The sequence below is a fragment of the Ambystoma mexicanum genome, chromosome 10 (genome assembly GCF_040938575.1).
Source record: "Ambystoma mexicanum isolate Mex_15411 chromosome 10, UKY_AmexF1_1, whole genome shotgun sequence".
NCBI classification, from domain to species: domain Eukaryota; kingdom Metazoa; phylum Chordata; class Amphibia; order Caudata; family Ambystomatidae; genus Ambystoma; species Ambystoma mexicanum.
Genome location: NC_090932.1, coordinates 1,408,493,265 through 1,408,514,527, shown reverse-complemented (window position 1 = coordinate 1,408,514,527; position 21,263 = coordinate 1,408,493,265). Strand labels below are relative to the sequence as shown.

Below are 21,263 nucleotides of genomic sequence, written 5' to 3'. Positions count from 1 at the left end.
CGAGTTCCCTGCCGCCTTCCTCTTCAATGCAGATTTCTGAATTGAAATCTCCGCATAAGATGTAGTAGAGCTCATTATCCAATTCAAGGCATTCGTCAATTGTAGCGCCAATCGACTCAATAGAGGACTTTAGGTCCCTACCTGGTTGCCAGTATACGTTGACAATTAATAAATGCTTTCCGGAGCCCTTCCTGTCCACCTTTACAAGTACCCCTATACAGCCACTATTTATTCGAAAATTCTTGATAATGTTAATATTCACAATGTTTTTAATGGCAATTAGTAGGCCCCCGCAGGTCTGCCTAATGATTGTTTTAGGGCTAATTCTTGAAAGGTAGTAAAGCCATCCAAGGATATGGCATTTACTGCCCATGTTTCCTGGATGCCTAATATGGAATGATTGAGCAAACTCAAACAGACCTTACACGAGTATAATAGGGGATGAGATCCTCTGGAGTTCCATGACAACAGGTCCAGCCTAGCAATGCTTTAGTTAGAATTTTTCAATGCCTGTACCTTTCCCAAGGATTCCTTTACAGACTCTGCCAGCAATTTGAGTTCTGCCACTTCATTTAGTACTTTCCCAGGGAGAGTGTTGTACCCCTCTGTATTGTTTTCGTGTGGCCTTAAAGGATATCCCAATTGTTCCCCGGCCCCATGAGGTTCTATTCCCTTGCTGAAATCGACTATATCATACCCAAATCTTTGTAGTGCTGCCCCTTCTACCATCACAAGTTTATAAGTTGTTCTTGAGTAGAAAACGATTCTCACACAATCGTATCTTGTGGGGTGAATAAAATCCACGAGCTTGATGTCCCCCGATGTTATTAGGGAGAGGCGTGAAGTTTCATTAAACAGGGAAAGAATTCTCCCTCGATGTAATGATGGCGGCCCTCCTACTGTAAGGACAAAGTTCAGCATTATGCTGGGATCCTCAGCGAACTTTGGTTCCCTCCAGTATCTATTGTCTTCGGGCCAAACCCCTTGAGACATAATATTAGGTTCTTCCCGCTTTATTTGCTTACCATATTCCCACTTGCTCCCATCCCCCCCTCGGGTTACAGGTGGGGTGGCGGGCTCAATTTTAGAGTCTCTTACTCTTTCCCTGTGTTTGTCCTGATTCCACAAGTCGAATTTTTCTTTGATTTTGTCTTCAAATTCCTTATCTCCAAAACCCAGAATACCACCCCCCTCTCCATTGTTAGCCGGGTTGCGAACCATCACCGGGGTCCTTTCAGGCTCCGCTTCCTGGTTTGTTACTGTATCAATCGCCTTAGTCTGATTTTCCATTTCTGGCACCTCTACTTCGTGGGGGGTTTGGGATTTGATTGCTTCTGTCTCCATGGCGGGGTTTACCCTCCTCTGTTTGTCTACCTCATGCTCGCGGTCCAACTGCGGCATCAGGATCGATAGAGGGGTGCCATATTTGGGTGGATGTTGGAGAAGTTTAAGGAGAGCTTCCTGGACTAGGTTTTTATGTCCACACTAGGGACCATGGATTGCACATTTACATTTGTCTTCCTCTCATCATTTACTCTTACCTCTTCACTCCCCTCTTTCAAATCAATAGTACAGGGAGTCTCTGTCTCCTTAATCAAGAGTGCTTTATCTGTTTTTCCATTTACACTCAAGGTACTTTCTTTGATTTTAGTATTAAAGAATTGTTGTATACTACGCTTATCTTTACTTACTTCACTTTTGGTCAAGTTTAATGTTTTTGATTCAGTTTTATTTTTTTTACATAATTCGTATTTTTGATTTTTTTTTGGGAGTTTGGGATTATTCCTTTATGGTTCATGGCCTCTGATAAGGTGTTTGGGGCTTCCCCAAACTCAGGCCTCAGGGGGTCTACCACAACCGATTTCAAGTGGTTATCCTCCATCCCCTTTACTGGCGTGCCTAGGGCTACTTTTACTTCGAGGGCCAACTTGCTTTTGTCATTTAATTGAGTAAAGTCAAACATTCCCCCTTCCCCAGAGAGGGCACAAATGTCTTTGATATTTGAGGTAGAGTTTTTGATTTTTGTAGCCGGCTGGTTTTGTGTTTTCTTGATTTTCATTTCTTTTACAACGCCCTCACTCTTTGCCCTTCTTTTAAGTGCCCTTGCTCTAATTCTTTTTTCTCTGCGAGATATAACATGCACGTAAGGGGCATCTGTCTCCTGATTTAGATCTTTCTTCTGGGAATGATTTAACTCATTTGTTGTGGCCGCCTCCTCCTCCATTACTTTCAGTAAAGTGGAGGGGCTATCAGGTTTGCTCCCGCTGCTTGGGTCAAGAGTGTTTGTATCCGAAATTTCATTTGGTTGCGGAATAATCACCCTAGAGGCTTCCACCAATTTGATTTTTTCTAAGTTAATTAATGTGAGTCTTAACAAATCCTGTGTTTCTCCCGTCTTATTTTCTGGTGGAGGGTGGATTTCCTTAGACTCAGGGGTTATTTTAGTCAAATCTAAATTTCCGCAAGGCGGTTTACAATTTGGCCAGGACTTTATAGGGTTACACACCTTCTCATTCATGCCGTTTGTTACCACCTCTTCTGTTTGAGACCCTACTTCCTTTTTCGGCATTTGTTCTTTTCGACATTGTGATATGGAGTAGATGCTTTGGGCATGTACAAAACCCTCCAGTCTACTAAGTTTTTCAGAGCATTCAGATAACATATGTCTCAGTTCTTGAATGTCCCCATGAGTTCTTTCATGCCCTTTATCCAAGAGGTTCAGAATCCTAGTAAGGACAGGAAATGATTCTATTTTTGATTCATACTCCTCCACCAAAGGTTCTTTTTCCAGCTCATTGAGTGACGGTTCCCTAAAGTCATGTTTTTGGGAGAGAACAGGTATGGTAGGGCTTGAACATGAATGGGAACCAGCACTAGGAGCCCCCCTGTTGATAGGAGTAAACATAACACTTGCTCCCTTCATTGGATGTACATCGGGGCACACTTTCTCCTCCGGTCTACCCATCTGAGGTTTATGGAGGTGTACATTGTCGAGGCCAAAGCCCCCTACCCTTACTGGTGTCGAGGGGGCAATTGACAATCTTACCCTTCTGTCCAGTTCCGCTGAGATCACTGGAGCAAGAAGGGATGTGTCCTGATGTAATGTGACTGGTGATGAGTTGTCCAAATTTAGTACCGACGGTCTTACTGGGGAGTCAGGGTCATTCTGGTTGTTGTGATTGTGGACCTCAGGACCGACTGTACTATCAGAATTTTCCATGAGTGCTCTTGGGGAAGTTCCCCCTAAATTCGGCAGCGGGGGGAAGTCGATACTACTCAAGTCCCACTTTGCAGCTGCCTCCTCTCAATTTTTCTTTTAATTCACCTGTGCTCATTTTCCCATCAAATGATACAGTTGTCGAGGAGTTAAGGATGTCAGGTGGGTTTGGAAATACAAAAGTTCCACAGGCATTTGTGGTAGGTTTTTTCCCTTATTTTGTTTTTTATTTTTAAGTCCCCACCCAGCGTAGGTATTGTCCCACTCCGTAGGATTCCTACCATGCTCTAGGGTGGACGCTACAAGATAGCTTAATACCACTAGAGTATTAAATAGGTTATTCTTTATCCATATACTTAATACCGGGTTTGCAGCCTCAGCATCAACACCTACGTCCCTTTTGATCGTCCCCGTTGCACTACTGCGGCTTTAATACTGTGAGGGTATGACACTATTAACTTTCGCTACAATCGTTAACTACCAGAGAGCCTAGGTATGACTGGGTGAAAATGTGATAAAATATGGGGTTTTGCGGTTTATCAGCATTAAGATAAAAAAAAAAAACACTAAAAAAACACTACGGGTCTTCTGCGAGCTGTGCAAGGACCGCCTATACATTAATACCTTGAAAGTATATATAGGTTTCCTAATTGGATTTTTACCCTCTTTTCCACTCACAGAACCTTCCCCCCCCACTGAAAACTAACAGAATGTTTTAGCAGATTTGGTTATTCCTATTTCATGAGTAATGTTCACAGGAGCAATTACCTGGAGGATTCAATGAATTAGTTAGGCTTTTTCCAGAGAGCCCCTGCGCCCCGCGCCGCGCACCGCAAACAGTAAACAGTACTTGGTGTACTTGCTCGGTGCGCGCGCGGGTGCGCTGGGGGAAGTGGTTTTATACACAGAATAGCGTGCACGCCTCGGGGGCAGGATCAGGTGCCTTGAGTCCTTTGAGTGACAAGACAAGAAAGGAATAGAAAGAAAAAAAGGATTACTCTCTATCCGGTATACTACCTAAAGCCCCCCCCTCCCAACCCGTGGTTGGCAACGTGCTCAACACAATTTGACAGCCCGTGTTGGCAACGTGCTCGACACTGCTTAACGGCCCGTGTTGACAACAAACACAAACAGTCACCTTTCATTATGTTTAGTGGGCCAGGCAGTCCAGTGTAGCGGTGAAATACGTCCTCCCTATGGATGGACCGCGTGGTTTGTAGATGCAGTGACTTCAGTCGGGCAGCAGCGCGGATCCCACGGAGTCCTCCCTCCCAGTAAACAGTACTTGGTGTACTTGCTGGGTGCGCCATAAATCAGAATCTTCACAAAGAAACACTGTATCCCACCCTGTACTTGCACTCTGTGCATATTGTACAGGTGTGCAGGTCATGTATATGAATGCCCCATCTCCTGCTAAATCCACCCAAACTTCATTTTTCGGGGTTCGGTGGAGGTCCAATGGTTGTGTGGTATAGAGTGTCCACCTCATCACCGTGCCCTTGATAGACAGCAACCATACGATATTTCGGGTCATTGTTTTCTGGATTTCTACTTCCTGTGTATCTCAAGGTGTTTTATTATGATTTTTCCCCAATTCTCACCATCATCACTGCACTATTAGGAACTGCTTTGGAATAACAACAGCGACCCAATTGGCACATGCAGAAAACCACTCAAATGAATGATGGGCACCAACATCTTTACCGTTGATCTGAGTCAGGATGGCACCCAGCCGAATGTCATATTCACCCAATTGTCATTCTGGATCCCTGCTTCCCTCTACACCAAGTTCATGTACTGCTGCAATGACATCTAAAAGTGTCCCATTTTCAGCCTTTGCAGAAGGTACGAACATGCAACATGAGTTCCCGATCTTTTTGCAAACCCCGCCCTCCATGGCCGTCAGGAGGTCGAGGATGTAGCGGTTCTGCATTATCATTAGTTTGGGGGTTCTCAGTTCCACCTTGAGGACGTTGAACCCTTCTTCAGTATCGTTTGCCAGCTGTATCAATTCCCATCTAACTATCTGGAACCATTTGGTTTTGGCCCTAGTCTGGATGCTGGGCACAAGGGATGCAAAAAATGTCTCTGCGGAATTGTAGTCTATATTCATCGGGTATTTGTGCAAGTAGATCAGATGATTCTTGAGACAAGTAGTTAGAGGATTGCTTCTTTCTTTGCAGTCGGCCATGATGTTCCTTTTCGGGGAGGATGCGGAGGTCTGGAGGTGACATGGTGGGTGCTATTGCTGTGGTTTCAGGCAGTGCTTGTTCTACGTCTGGAAAGGGTCCCCCCCTTTAGGTGTTCTTCGGGTACTACAAGCAGGTGCCGAATGCAGCGTTGCAAGCAAACAGTCCCTCCAGGATGATGGGAGGTGCAAGTATGTTTTCTGGCCACATACCCAGTATCAGTGCGGCAGTGCTTTTCCTGAGATATGGAATGAGCAATGTTCGATTGCATCGTTTGTTCGATCCTATCGAGACAGTTCCTTCGCTGTAAAAACAAAGTTCATAGCTTTCTTCTTGGTGAACTTTCACTGGTTTCTCAATTGCTGTAACCTATGTTAGTTTTGCAACATGGTCTGTCCGTATTTGTGCACATGCTTGCTCAACAAGGGATAGTGTTTCTTCTGCGCAACTGACAAGTCCTGCTGCTTTGCACAAGAAAGTTGCTTCTTGCCACTTATTCTCCATTTACTTTGCCCCTTGTACGGCGAGGGATGCTTCCTTGAAACAGTTGGGGTTGTAAGTGAACACTGTGTGCCTGGAAAGTGCCTTTTATCCTACATAGTGCAAGGTGAATCCGACCTGGGGTTTTATTTACTGGTACCTCCCGTGGTATTAAGACTTTGCGTGCCCCAAATGCATTTGGTATTAGAGAACAAACATAGGAACTCCCATTACTCGTTCGCTCCCCATCACACTCATATCAGAGTACCAAGGGTTTGTATGTTTGGGATGGCAAAAGTCTTCCACTTCATCTAATCCTAAACCATTAAATGCATCATACTTATGCTGGCGCGTTTGTCATTTTCTTCTATCATTGCGCAAGGCGAATCTTCTCCCCCCCAGCACTGTTCTAGGAGGACTCCTAGTGGTGCACAAAGAACATTGTATACAAGGTTTTAACAGCTGAAACATTAAACTATTGCAAAGTGTGATTTGGGAGTTGCTACATGTGGTATTATACATTTTATTATTTGTAGCTCCAACGGCTTGTTCAATTCTCATTACATGGACACTTTCATTCATTCTTTCACTTGGGGTCAAGAAGGGGGGAAAAAACCTGTAACCATATTAGGGTATGGGGTAGACAACATGTTAATCTTGAGGTAAGATGATTGGGGTGTAGATACTAAAGAGGGTATAAACGTAGCATTTGGGGCATCTGATTACCTATTAGTTACATGTTCTGTTGACATAACACCTGGGGCCTTTCTTGTCATATTTCGATGTAAACTTGTGATGTTTCTAGGCACATTTCCATTCCAAGTCCACTTGTATCCATCCCAATTCCATTTGGTCCCCTACCCCCTTCTTTTATATGGTCACCCCAGATAAAAGATTTTCCCCAATAAATGCCCAATGCAACCATTAAAATAGTAAACAAAATAGCTGAAAAATGTAAACCATAGTTAAAACTATGCTCTCGGAAAACTAAAAATTCTATTCCTACTGCTATCTACATTCAACATTTCGTTCAGCGGTGTCATCTCCATTTTCGTTGCTGAGAGGGAAAGAATGGGGTGGGTTTGAGAGGGGGAGAGAGAGATTTTTAATTTCATTTAGCCCATGCTCTAGCAGCAATGCATGTTCTTTTGCACATTTCACATGCACGGATAAGGTTGGCGTAGGGCTACTTAAGTCGAGGTAGTTTGGTTGTTTTCAGTCGGCATATTTTGCGTGGTGCTGCCTGGTGCTTTGCGAACATCTGAGCGGTGTATCCAATATATGAGCCCCTTTACTTTTACTGCAAGCAGGGTGGGGAACACAACTTCATATGGTCCGTGGAATCTGGGCGTGTTCTACTTTTGGACAAAACTCTGGACATAGATCCATTAGACCGGCAACAAGAGTTGGGTCAGGGTGGGCTCAGTTCGAGACATAGTTGTAGTTTGTCTTCTGTGGGCGATGGTGTGATCTGTTTTGAAATGCATCTTATTGTACATGTGAGTTGTGTGAGGTATTGTTTAAATTCTTCCCCCAAGATAGTACAGTTCTGAGGCTTCTCCTTACTGGCAACAGTGGTGTTTGCATAAGCCGGCCAGTTACTAATTCGTGGGGGTGGGGGGATAGGTGGTGGTCCTTGCTGGGCTGTGGGCTAAACAGTACATCCAGTTTTTCTTTAGGGTGTTATATAGTTTGGACAGTCTACTTTTGAGAAGGCTGTTTATTTTTTCACCACCCCATTGCTTGTGTGTGGTAAACGGAGCACATTTTGCATTTGATCCCCAATAAGATGGTCAGTTCCTTAAACAACTCATTGAAAAAGTGGGTCCCATTGTCTGATCGTAGGACATCACACACACCCCCATCAGGGAACTACTTCTCCAACAAGGAACTTTGCTGCACACTTGCCATTAGGGTGGGCACAGGAGCCTACTTCCACCTATCGAGAGAATGGACACACCACCACAATCAGGTATCAGGCCCCATTGCATCGTTCTCCCATGTCTGCGTAATCAATGTGCAGCTCACAAAACAGGCCCTCAGGGCGGGGTAATGTACCCCATAAAGTTCTCAACTTCATTCCCGTGCTGAACACTTGACACATGGTACATTGGACCACCATTTGCGTCAGGTGCTCCTGTAAATTCTGAATAAACCAATCTTCTTGGAGATCGGCAGCAATGTGTTGTTTGGAACTGTGTGATGGGAAGTGCAGCTGTTCAAATGCTGTGTACAGTAGCTCGACAGGCATCACAACCTTTCCTGTTGCCTGCTGTCGCCAGAGGAGATACGTGGGTGATTGGATGCACCCACGTTTGAGCCATAAGTCTTGTTCATCAGTTGGTGCCCTGCGTTGCAACTCTATTATTTATGCTATAGGTAGGGCTGTGTAGGCATCTGTTGTCTGGGGCGTTACTGGTGTGGTTAAGACATACTCTGGTCCCACGTGTAATGGAAGGTACACTGCCTTTTTGGCTGCCGCGTCCCCAGCGGCGTTTCCAAATGATATTTCATCTGTTTTGTGTGAGAGCTAAACATTTAACCACTGCTACTAGTGAGGGCTCTGCGAGTGCTGAAATCATTGTACTGGAAGCCATCTGCTCTCTTCTCCACTGGGATAGACCTGCATGCGCTGTGGTAGTGACGTACACAGAGTCAGAATAAATGGTAACACAGCATCCCTTTAATGCCCGTAGGGCCTCAATCAGTGCTACAGGTTCTACTGCCTGTGCGGAGTAATGTCTCCGTAATCCTTTCATGATGAGCGTTTCATACTCCCTCCACCCCCCTCCTCCAATCTCACTACAGCCGCTGCAACATGTTTCTCACCCGTCTCCTGATCAACTGATGCTGACCCGTCAAACAATATTTCCCCTTCTTCTAGTGCACTGTCTTTTGCTTTGGGAATGTTGTCCCCTTCCCCGTTGTATGTTGCACAATCATGCTGTTGTATGTCCTCAGCAGTGCAAGTTAGTATCAGGAATATGGCTGGTTTTACTGTTCTGCATCGCACCACATACTTGGACTTGACCAGATTATTTAGCATGCAGACGCTCTCTGTGTGGTCAAAGTTGATTTTGAGCGTTTCAGTATTGCAACCAGTGAGTGCTCAACGTATAATGTTATTGAGCATCCCATCACAATAGTTGAACTCTTTTCGATCGCGGAGGCTGCGGCTGCAATTGCTTGTTCGCAAGTGAATTGACCTTGCATGACGGAATAGTGTGCCATTGTAATATGCCAAACATTTGTGTCCCATAGAGATTTTTTTTGTCAGTACTGCGGACATAAGTGTACCATTGAAGTGTGAAAAAAGGTAGAACTTCTGGGTGTAATCTGGGTTCGCTAGAACTGGGACTGTGGATATTACATCTTTCAAGTCATTCAAGGCAGTCAACATTTCTGTTGTCCACTGGATACTCATTCCCTCTTTTTGTGCCTCGAGGCCTTGCAGGAGTATCCTGGTGTATGCCGCATAGTCTAAAATCCAAGGTCGGCAATAGTTGCAGAGCCCTAGAAACTTCTACCTCTCTTTCACTGTTGTTGGTTTAGCAGTGGCATGCACTGTGGCAGCTCTGTCTGGGATAATTTGTTTGCCATCTTTGGAGATGAGCTGGCCCAAGTACAGTACCCCTGGTAAACAATACTCAAGCTTTTTCCTATCCACTTTGTACCCATTTTGTGCGAGGAGCTGGAGTAAAGCAACGGAGTCTCTCCGACAATTCTGCTTGCCGTCACTGCAGACCAGTAGGTAATCTACACATTGAATGATCGTGCTGGACACCTGAATGTTGCCAATGTATTTGTGTAGAATTCTGTTGAAGATACTGGGGCTTTCACAATACCCCTCGGGCAATCGATGGTGTTCATATCGCTTCCCTCCAAGGGTAAATGCTGTATGATACTGTGATTCTGGGGCGAGTGGCACTGAGAAAAATGCATTTTTCAGGTCCACTAAAGTGAAATGGGTGGCCTATTTTGGGATGCTGCACAGGATAGAGGCCGGGTTATGAACATGAGGCAACTCCTTTTGTACAATATCATTAAAGGGGCATAGGTTCTGGATCATCCTCCAACTACCCAACGTGGCTTTCATGATCAGATAGATAGTGGTGTTACATGGGGACATGGAAAGGGCCAATAATTCCCTGCTCTAATAGGGCCTGCAATGTTTCCTGAATTCTCTCCTTCCTCCTCCCTAGACAGGGGGTACGGTTTTACCTTTGGCAATACTGCACCTCCCGCATGACCAACATTGGCCTTGCCCACCACCTCTCGGTCATTGTCCTCCGAATCCCTCTACTCTTTGCCCTCTGAACCCAATTAGTCCTCTCTGAGGCCCTCCTTCCCACTGAGGTCCCAAGAATTGTTGCTTTCCTCCCCACTGTCCTTGCCCGTTGTCAGCCGACACAGCTGCCATCCTCGCCTGTGGGAAACTGAGGCACACCCTTCTTCTCCCATCTGTTGTGGGGGCGGTACTACTGATACCGCAGCTACTTTCACTAGTTTTTTTTAACTAATTTTGTTTCGTCTGCCTGTCTGCTTTGAATAGTTTCCTTTTTTCGCTCTTTGATCCTCCTACAGTGGTGCACTATGATACTTTGAATTTCGGGCCAACCTTTCGCTTCCACCCCTGCTATTTTATTGAAGGCCTTCTGCACTTCCTTTGGGAGCTTCCCTTTCACAATAAAATAAAACAATGTTGGTTGGTACCAAGCGCTGCCCGTCTCTGCTCTCCACATCTCCTGCACACGAAGAATTTACTGCCCTGCATCTTCCTCATCTCCCATAGTGTATTGCATTATTGATTGTAAATTGGAGTATCGGTGAAGGGCCTCACAGTGCAGCCCAGGCACATGCCCCAATATTGTTGAATGAAGCCCCATCATGGGAGTCATTGCTCAGTGTTACTCCTGGGTACCCCGCCTTTACCCACACGGATTCTGCCTGATCTCCCACTGCTGATACGAATAGGCTTTTGATGTCTCCTATTCTGAGGGGCACCCTTGCAGTGTGTTTTTCAAATGCATATATCCATTTCCCTGCACACACTGCGAGTGGGGGGAGGGATTTAAGAAGGTTGTTTTTGTCCATCTGTGCCCAGGGAACATAATGAAGGGGGCCTGCTCCTTTGTGGATTAAGGGCATTTGCAACTTTGTTTTAGCTTTCCCCGTTTTTAGACAACTTCCCTTTTTCTTTGCTAACGCTATTCTCCCAAATCGTTCTCTTAATCTCCCCTCCCACAAGCTTTCTACTCAGTGTTGTTGGAAGTATTCTCACGGCCCCTCTCACTAATCCGTCTTCCGTATCATCAAAATCGCTCCAATATTCCTCGTCACTCCTTGCGGACCCCACGTTCCCGTACCCCAAGCTGTCCATTTCCCCTTCCCTTTCTAGACATACAGCTCTTATAGGTGCACATATTTTTAACAGGAATTCCCCCAATTTCCATTCATCCAGAATTGGTATGGATGGTGTCTCGGAGGGTAGTACCTGTACTTCCGTTGCACTGGTTTCCTCACACGATGCTTGTAATTTAGCTAATTCCATGCATGGGGTGGATAATTCCACTTCAAGATCTCTCACGGGGGTGGGGCTGTCCCGGGGTCTGCTAAAATCGACCCTCACCCTGAGACATAAGACGGGATAGTGCATCCCTCCGCCGGTTTAGTTAGTAATGGATAAAGTTTCTTCGGTTGTTCTCCGCCTTCTCGCCCTCCCCAGTGCTAGTCACCGCCTCGTCTGGTGTCGCCCCTCACACCTCTGGGGCCTCACAAACATCCTCCACAAGTCCAATTTCTGCCACCGGTTCTGCAATGGCCTCCCCTTCTTTTTGCAGTCAAGTATGTTGACATACAGTCTAACGCACTCTTATCAAAGGGTCCCCCCTCTGGCCAGGAGTGGGGCATTCCATTCCCTTTTGTTTCTGTCACCCGTTGACTGTAATATTTCTTGATTTTCTCACTGTACAGGAGTAGGGTTTAACATATGTGCGTTAGGGGCGTGTCTGTCTCCATGGTCGTCGTCTGTCTAAAGTGCATGTCATCAAGGTGTTCGTGCAGTAGTCTCCCTGTCATTCTATACCTTCACGTCATACAGTGTTGGTCAATACTATTCGACATATGCACGTAATTGTCTCTATACTGTCAGACAATGTGAAAACAATCGTTATTATACCAAAAAACATATACCTTTAACTATTTTCTCCCCCTTAGAGCATCCCCCCTACTCTCCGCACATCTTCTCTATACTGTTCTCATTCACACCATACACGCCCCGCATGGGTCTCCTCCACTAGTTTTTCCGAGCCCTTTACATATGGGGCTCCTAAGTTTCTCCTTATTTCCATTTTTCTGCACTGGTCGGGACAGAGCACTGTGGCTGCCACCTTCTCTCCTCAGACGGAGCGGTTCCCTTTCCTTCCTCTTCTATAGTCTCTGTATAACTTAAAAAACTGAAAAATGAATAAAAAATTGCCATAAAAACTTCAACAATCAAAAAGCCAGCCTGTCCATTCACTTTCATTCACTGCATGTTCTCCTCTATCATACTGCACCATACCCAAACCCAGACATATTGATGTCTTGCAATCTATACTCACGTGTCCACGTTCTTCCGAAAGCCTCCGCGGCTAATCCACAACAGTTCTGGGCCTCTCCCGGGGGCTGCACCCCACTCCAATGAGCAGGCGGGACTTCTGCAAAGACGGCACCTACAAGGGCCACTTCTGCTGCCTACACGTTTTGTGGGACTTGTCACTGTAGGTGGCCACGGCCCTTCTGGAGAGGCCACCTGGATATCGCTGCAAGTACAGGGGCTGAGGAATCACATCATAGGGGTCACCAAATGAAGGCAAGTCTCTTTATACGCACACTCCCGAGTAAACAAAACCCGCTAGGGAAATAATCCAAGAGACAACTTTTGCCAGGATAACAAGGTTTACTCATACAAAATACAAATGTCAACAAAGAACTATGCTGCTCGAGAGCGCTCTGGTCTTACATCATCAAACATGGGGTTATAAACACAAAAAGCGTCATATAAAGGACATTTTGGTACTTCAGATAGGAGGCACCCTACACATGAGTCTGCTCCATAGGGGATGCCAGGCAGTAATTGGCTGGCTCCTCTCCATCAACATGGCCCCGCGTGGGTCATCCTCGCGGTGAAGGTCAGGGAATACATAAACCACAATGTTTCCTATCTAAACAACTAAAACAGGCTATTCATTAAGTATGGCATGCACCTGGGTGGCACAGGAAAGGGGTGCCAGGGAGAGAGGGGGGATAAAATACAGTCATGCTGACCCATATATTCAGGGCTCCATTGATACTGTAGTCCCCACACCCAATGTCTCCCCTCCGGGGATAGATCTTGGATTTACCCTTCCCGGTACCTATGTTACTGGTGATGTGTGTTACTGCGAGGGAACAATATAGTCATGTGGACTTTAGGGGTGTAACGGTATACCGTTATACCGTTGCAGATACCGTGAACAACTTAATTGAACTATAATAACCGTCACGTTGTTTATACCGGTATACCGTTTTAGTGCCTGCATCTATTAAGTGAGCTTTTCAATCTGATTTGGAAAGGCTGCAGTAAGCAAGTGCTGCGCAATCTGAACCTTGCACTGTGGAATGTGGCGTCTGCCAAGGGGGCCTTGTTTGGCAGACAAGAGCATAGGGAAAGTGAGGCCACATTTTATTTTTTATTGAAAATTGTTTTAGTTGAATTAACAAATTTTTCAAATCGATACATTATTCTTTGCAAACATTTAATTCATTGAACCTGGATAGCAAGATGACAAAATGGTTTTAAATAATTCATATAATAGAAGAGCTAACATAAATGCAAAGAAAGTATTGATTTAGTTAAATATTCTATAAAACTTCATTTTTAAACTCAGTCTACACAATATAACGATATGCAAAAATTAAGACATCGATAAAAGTTTGAAGCAACCTTATCAGTGTAAAAACTCTATTCTATTAAAACACAATTAAGTTCAGTTCTCGCAGAAATTGCACAATGTCAATAATTAGTGAAGTTTTGGAGGTGTTAAATATAGCAGACCACAAGTCATCTTTGGTTAACAGAGTGAGGTGGTGAAAGTGTTTGTATAAATAACGAGTTCTTATTTCGACTAGTTCTAAGCAATCAACCATGAGATGTCTCAAAGTTTGAGCCGAGTCAACAAGTTTGCAATGGCCACAAAACCTAGCTGAATTAGGGAGATTATTATACAATGCTAGAATATAGTTTGTATGTAGTAGATTGAATCGAAAGCATAGGAAGACATCTGCATATTTTCGATCTGGGAATTGCATAAGATATTGTGGGAGTATATTCAAAGCACGTAACTGAAATGAGCCCTTTTTTGCAGCTTGGTAAAAGTTAATTTTTTCATAAGTGCAGATCCAATCTTGTCTCCATAGTTTGGACTTGGCTTTGTCAGGAAATTCAAGTAGTATGGATATAGAAATATCTGCATCTTGAAGGATTTGGAGACAACTCTTCCATTCTTGAATTGGTTTATATTTTGTAGTATTTAAGATGTTTTTCAGGATAGGGAATATATTTGACGCTGGATCAGATGAAATTAAACATTTCCTATATGTTGCTATCATTAGCCAGGAGACAATGGCATGAAGAGAGACAAGTGCTAGTTCGTACCTAATTAGGGCAATAGGGGTACATAAAGGAACCGGGAGAATGTGCTTCCAGAAAATGCCCTCAAGTAAATCCCAGCTCACAGAATTGGGGTTGATCCTAGTTTGACTTCCATTTGTGATTATTGGTACAACGTTTTGAAGATAGAATATCCTAGCAGGCAAAACGGAAAATTTCCCATAATTTGTCTGGAGTGCTTTGCCTTGGATTGCTAGAAGCCTCATTCTAGAGGAGAGTTCAGACTTGTAGGGTTGGTCTGAGGGGTGGGTATTTACATTTATTCCAAGATATTTAAATTCCTGAATTTGAGTTAAAGAGGTCTTGTCCAGTTTCCAATTAAACGTGTACTTCGAAGGGTGGCGCTGGGACTGGAATATAAGAATATTGGACTTATAGGTGTTAATTGTTAGGTCGTTCTTTACAGCGTAATCGGACAAGGCAGTAAGTTTCCTCTGAAGACCAATGGGAGCCCTGTCCAACAACATAAGATCATCAGCATAGAGTAAATAAGAGATTTCATAATCTTCTAACCTAGGCGAGAATGAACAAACAGACTTAAAAGCATGATACATATCATTGATATAAAAATTAAAAAGAATTGAGGCGAACGGACAACCTTGTTTAAGGCCGAAGTCAGTTTCGATTGGCTGAAATAATAAACCATTAGTTGTTAGTTTAACTTTTGTTGAAGTTTTGGAGTAAAATTGATAAATTAAGAACCTAATGTACAATGGACAGTTTGCTTTTAAAAGTTTATACCAAAGAGTTTGCTTCTAGACAGAATCAAAAAGTTGTTTAAAATCTATAAAAGCTACAAAGACAGGTTGCTTAGATAAAATGGCTTGTTGTTTGATAATGGACAGAATTAAAAGATTTAGTTCTGTATCAATGCCAGGTACGAATCCCGATTGGTTTATATCCATTAGTTGATTTTCAGTTAGCCATTTAGTAAAATCCCGTAAAACCAGTTTAGGTATTTTTTTCCCCAGGAGCGTCTAATAGAGCTATAGGTCTATAGTTGTTTGGGTCAGATCTATCTCCTTTTTTAAAGATGGGAATAATTATAGCTTGTTGCCAAGTTTTGCGAAATTTGGTTTGTTTCAATTACTCTCTTAAAAATAGTTTCCAAAAGAGCAGCCCATTTTTCTGGATTTGCTTTTAATATTGCATTAGTCAATTGATCGGGACCTGGAGCTCCTGAGGCACTTAGTTTTTTAATTATAATGCAAATATCCAGATGATCAAATTTAAGTTCGGTTAAAACCGGCTGCTCTAAGCAAAGGTCGCTTTGTTGCCGATCAGATTTCAGCAAAAGTGTTTGATAATGGGAGGTCCACGTGGTTTCGGAAATGGGGTTCAAAAGTACAGACTTGTTCACATTGGAAGGTACGTTATTAATGACCTTCCATATTTCACCTGCCGACTTAGAGACAAGTGCTTTCAGCATAAGTTTGGCTTTCTCTTGTTTGTGGAGAAGAAGCCGTTTAATTTTATTTTTGTATTTATTTTTTAATTGAGATCTTATATCTTTGATCATTTTAGCAGCAGAGGTTTTCAGAGCACATTTTAACTCCTTTTTGAGGACAGCGATTGCTGAGATTTGAGAATATTTATGCACAAACCTTTGGTGCATTGAGCCCCCATATTCTTGGTTCAACATCAGAATGCAATCGTGATAAATTACTTGTTCTAGAGATGATGGATTTAAATCAGATTGTATGATTCTCTGATGAAGTTCAGTAATTAGGTTAGCGAACCATTTAAGGTGGTTCCTGGCATTATTTACACCCACATGGGGAGTAAAATACACAGGATTTTTTCACACTATGGGGAACCCAGCAGACTTTGAGGATATTATGATCGCTGGAGATAGTTGGTAAAACCTCAAAGGAAGCTATTAAGTTGTTTACATCAGCAGGAATATAAGCATAATCTAAAATGGAATTGCTCGGGTTTCTTGTCCAGGTAGGTTTGGGGGGGAGAGTCTTCAGGCGTAGAATCATTCAACATTACAAGGTTTCTCGCCTCCATTAGAGACAGCCATTTTATAGCTCTTGTATTAGAAAGAGAATTGGAATTGAAGAGACCATTGAGATTGAAATCGCCCACAATTATTATTGTCTTAAAGTCAGATTCAAGTAGTGCTTGATTCAATATATTTTCAATTTTATCGATAAATTGGGAAGCAGTGGGAGAAGACGGATTCCAATAGATGTTTATTAGCAGAGAACAGAGGATGTGATGTATTAGAGGTGGATAATTTAACAGCTTGGATGCCAGGATCATGGGAGGACCAAGCAGAGAGTGATAGTTGAGTTGTTGCGAAAAGCAACCAATAACACTGCAGACGGGCGTCCTCTAGCGGGCTTCGAGGCTTGGACAGCTTTAATCTGATGATTAAGCCATATTGGAACGGACAACATCCAGGTCTCTTGTAGAGCTACTATATCAAAGGCATTTAAATTAGAGGAATCAGTAAAAAGCAAATGCGAGAAACCTCTAGTGTTCCAGGATGCTAAGGAGCAAGTGTGGTTAGAATCTACAGAGTTGTCCTAGTAGGCAGGCATCTGAACCTTTTGTAGCATTTTTGATCCAATCCCATTTCGAAGGTGGAGGATTATTACTAGGTCGAGAATCACTCATACATTTGCAGCAAGAAGCTTTGTTATGTTCATGAGGGTTTTAGGGTTAGAGTTTTATTGAATCAGACTCGAAGGAGGAGGCTTGTTGCTCTTTGGAGGTGGTAGAAAAGCTTCAAGGCGCATACCTTTGGCATATCATCGCTGTCTTGCACTCCACACTAAATTTTTAACAATTTGGGAGGGTATCGTGATCACCGTAGTATCTTGCTGAGCCGGATTTGGGTATCTCACTGAACTAATGTCACTTGAGTTTATCTGGGTTAATGAGTTGATAGAATTCAAAACTGTAAGGATCATTGTACTATTTGGGAAGGGATCAGTGTAAAGCTTGTCAAGCATAGTAATGCAAATGTTCTCGTATTTTAGAACTGAAGGATTTGGAAAGTATATGTCTGGCCTAGGATCATCATGAATTATATCTAGAGGGTGTTGTGGGGAGAATCTAACTGGAGGACCAGTCATAATAGAAGAGGTGGCTATCATTCCGTTTGTTACCGGCATATGTTGTAGAATAGGATTTTGAGCTAACTTAGGTGCCAAACTAGAAACACTGGAATTACTGAAGCAGGTCTTTCTGCCCGGTTGATTATAGTCATTGGCGATTCCTTTCGCCTAGGTTCAAGTGTTTTAAAGGAATTAAAGTCCATGTCAACATTTACATGGAAGGTTGGGAGCACCTGTTGATGGCTACGAGGAACATCATACACGCAAGATTTTCAATAACCGGAATCTTACCTTTGGAGACACCAAGGACTGAATCAGAGGGCAGAATTGCGGCCGTAGCCGAGATTGACGACGTAATCAAAGGATCAATCAGCAACTCCGCTGCCTCATTTGAAACAAGCTGAGGTACTGAGATGTTGGCAATGAATTTCTTAGTTTTTGATTTAGAGTTTTTATTTTTTGGTGGTGGCGTAATATTTTTAGATTTCTTATTTTGCCTTTGATCAGATTTCTGATGAAGATTACTCTCATTGAAACTTTGAGACGTTCGTTTTCTATTTCCTTTTCTCCGCCGCCTTTTATTATGCAAAGGTCTGGAGAAAAGATCATAGAATCGTTTTTCTATGATTTGAATGTTAGGTGAGCCATCATTGATGTCGACAGGACGTGGCAGCAATTGGGAATCAGGATTAGGTTGGATTACAATGCCCACTTCATCAGTTCGAAGAGTGTCCAAAGGTATTACAGGTTGGAGTTTCGGGGTCACGTGAGAGACAGTTGACAATTTGAATGCAGGAGTAAGGCTATTTGCTCTATTTGTAGCAACCCATCAGGTTTGTTGTGCAGAAGTAGTAAAGACTCATTTTGTGTAGTCGTTCGAAGATCCATCACTTCATTCAGTTTGGTTAAATTGAAAATGCTGGTGTTGATCGCTATTAAAGCAGCATCTAAAGCAGGATTTGAAACTGATGGAAATCCAAAGGATGGACAGGCACAGGTTTAGAAAATGAACAAGCGCTGATTCTGAGTCACCAGGAGAAATAATGTCCTCAGGAGCGTCGGTGGGATAAAGCTCAGGGGATTTAGATAGACCTGAGATATTAGCCTCATTTGAATGCAAAGATTGGGGAGTCACAGGTTTGGAAATGCCAGGGGCTGTCTTTTGAGTAGGTTAGGAAACTGGAAGTGGAAAGGAGTGAGTGGGATTAAGTGGATTCAGTGAGGGATGATTTGCCTGATTAGAGTAGTCATTTCTCACATAAGAAGGATTCATAACCTTTGAATGTAGAGGTAAAGAGGTTGAAGCTTCAGAAGAAGACACTGCAGAATTGGCTTCTGGTTCTATTGAAAATTCAGATAAATAGCTTGGGGTATGATAAATTTCAGCAGTGGTCGGGTCAGTTGAGGCTGGGATGCAACGTTGCATTGTTGCATTAGAGAGAAGAATTGGAGCACTAGGGACATCTGAGGGGTGTTGAACGAAAGCGCAATGTTGCAGGATCATGTTGGAGTCAGGATTCACCGGTAGTGACCTTACCGGTACACCAAAGTTAATCTCAGCATTGTGAAGGAAATTTCGAATATCGGGTGAAAATCCGATGTTTTTTTTGAAGCAGGTCCGGATTTATCCTGGCACGCGTTAACTGGGGATTTTAATGACAGCTGGCGTTGCATTAAGAGGGTTGGAATACGGGGCATACCAGCTGTAAGTCGATTAATTTTGCTACTCTTCGGTAGATTGAAATGACAGAGATAGGCGGGTTGATGGCAGCAGTCAAATCTATCAAATAGCGGTTGTAAAAACTTACGAAAGCAGACAGCTGAGAGAGGGCTTTCTGGAAGGGTTTTCAGACTTTCAACCAGCCGGAGGGATTCTTAACAAATGAGTTAACGGAAGAAGAGTAACCCGCTGACACGCTGCACTGCAGCTCAGCGGTCAGCAGTCAGTACTCTGATGTTATTCGGTTGGGTGCGCGCGCACAGGTGCGCGCAGGAACCGGATTTGTAGCAACTGGGGGCATGGCTATAGTCTACAAGTAAAAAGAGTGGTGTATAAGTTGTATACAGTATCAGGATAACATATATAAACTATGTATAATATAATACACTCCAGTTAGTACCCAGTAAATAGTAAGTCCAAATTAATGTTGATTAGGTCCACATAGATCAAGCAGAAGTCGAGCGCGAAGGCAGGCAGGCAGGCAGCAGGGGGCTGTGCAGACGTGCAGTCAGTACTCTGATGGTACTCGGCTGGGTGAGGCCACATTAGTAAACGCAGCATTGATGCTGTGACCGCTCTTTCTCTGTGATCAGTAGAGTTGGGTTAAAGACCAGCCGATTTGTAGCTTTCCCACCAATTTGAAAGATGGGGAACTACACATCCCAGAATTCAAAGGGAGGAATGAACTGGGGGCCCTTCCGATGCATGTCCACAACAAATGTTAGCTCTGTAGACTGTATGAACACTGGGCCCATTGGTGCTTTGTGCTAGTATGTAAACTGCCCCCCCCCCCCAACTGTCCTCCGTGTAGATTTGCACATTAGCACTAGAGTTGTTGCTTTGCTTGATCCTTCACCTGCCTTCTGCATATGGCACTGGACTCAAGCAGGCAGGACAGATTCTACATTCAATTTGAAGTATCCAGAGCAATGGGGGTGAGAATTCTCAGGTCTAGCCTCGATTGGTAACACCACCTATTAAATCATTCCTCGGTCTCAACTCACATGCCAAGGGTCCTAATGCGCTCAGATCTGAAAATGGTAATGATGGGGATCTGGGGAGGTGTTGGTCCAGGCCATATTTGTGCCGATTTGTTAACTGTCATTTTCTAAAAGTTTTTGTGCCACTATCTTTAAGAAGGTAAATGAACATATATTGCAAGAATCAAGATAGAAATCAACAGTGCCCACTGAACATTGTCCCGTTAGGATTACATTGTCAGTGGTGACTCCAACATCAAACCTTTATAATGCACCAGGCAGATGGTAAACAAGCTATAGTGATTTGATCAATATGTAACCTTTCGTGAGTGTGTGTTGACTATGACATTTTCACAAAAGAAACACAATGACATGGGCTTTCAGACCTCACATGAGTGACTTTTCTCCCTTTAATGGGATAAAGCATTATCAAAACAAACTTTTAGAACTGATGGCAACGAGGGGTCATGATGGCCATGCCATGTGGCTCCAAAATGATGCAGGTTGAGGGCGATTGTCAAAGCGATGACTTGTGGCTGAGCAGCAAGCTCATTGCTCAAAATGTGCATTTTAACACTTCCACAAGTCACTCTTTCATTCAAAGCGATCAACGAGTGAGCGCCATGAAAGACCAAATCTGCAGCCGCCTTGGAGGATCAGCTAAAAATGTGCAGAGAAAGTTTCAAAATAGTGGCAATTTATGAGCTTTAAGAAAATATTTGTTAAGATTAGTTAACTCTACCCGCTATACCGCGATAACCATGATGTACCATCCTTTGGCAAGAAGGTTATCATACCGCCATAAAACCAATACCATGACACCCCTAGTGGACTTTAGATCTTTGGTGGGCCCTTTATGGAGGTTAGGGCCTGCTGGGGGGGTGGTGTCGGGTACTTATCAGAGAGCCGAGGGAAGA

The 21,263-nt window shown here is 43.6% G+C and overlaps 1 protein-coding gene and 1 long non-coding RNA gene across 4 annotated transcripts in view; one reads left to right on the top strand and one right to left on the bottom strand.

Moving 5' to 3' along the window:
* USP30 (ubiquitin specific peptidase 30) overlaps positions 1-21,263 on the top strand; it is a 1,160,327-nt gene that overhangs the window by 228,437 nt on the left and 910,627 nt on the right. The window lies entirely within an intron of this gene.
* LOC138492361 (uncharacterized) overlaps positions 1-21,263 on the bottom strand; it is a 49,089-nt gene that overhangs the window by 9,317 nt on the left and 18,509 nt on the right. Inside the window, exon 2 of one of the 2 annotated variants that reach the window (XR_011276190.1) lies at positions 12,489-12,704. The exons of the other annotated variant lie outside the window; for it this stretch is intronic. This is a non-coding gene — a long non-coding RNA (uncharacterized lncRNA). The remainder of the gene's footprint in view (positions 1-12,488; positions 12,705-21,263) is intronic. 2 annotated transcript variants of the gene reach the window in all.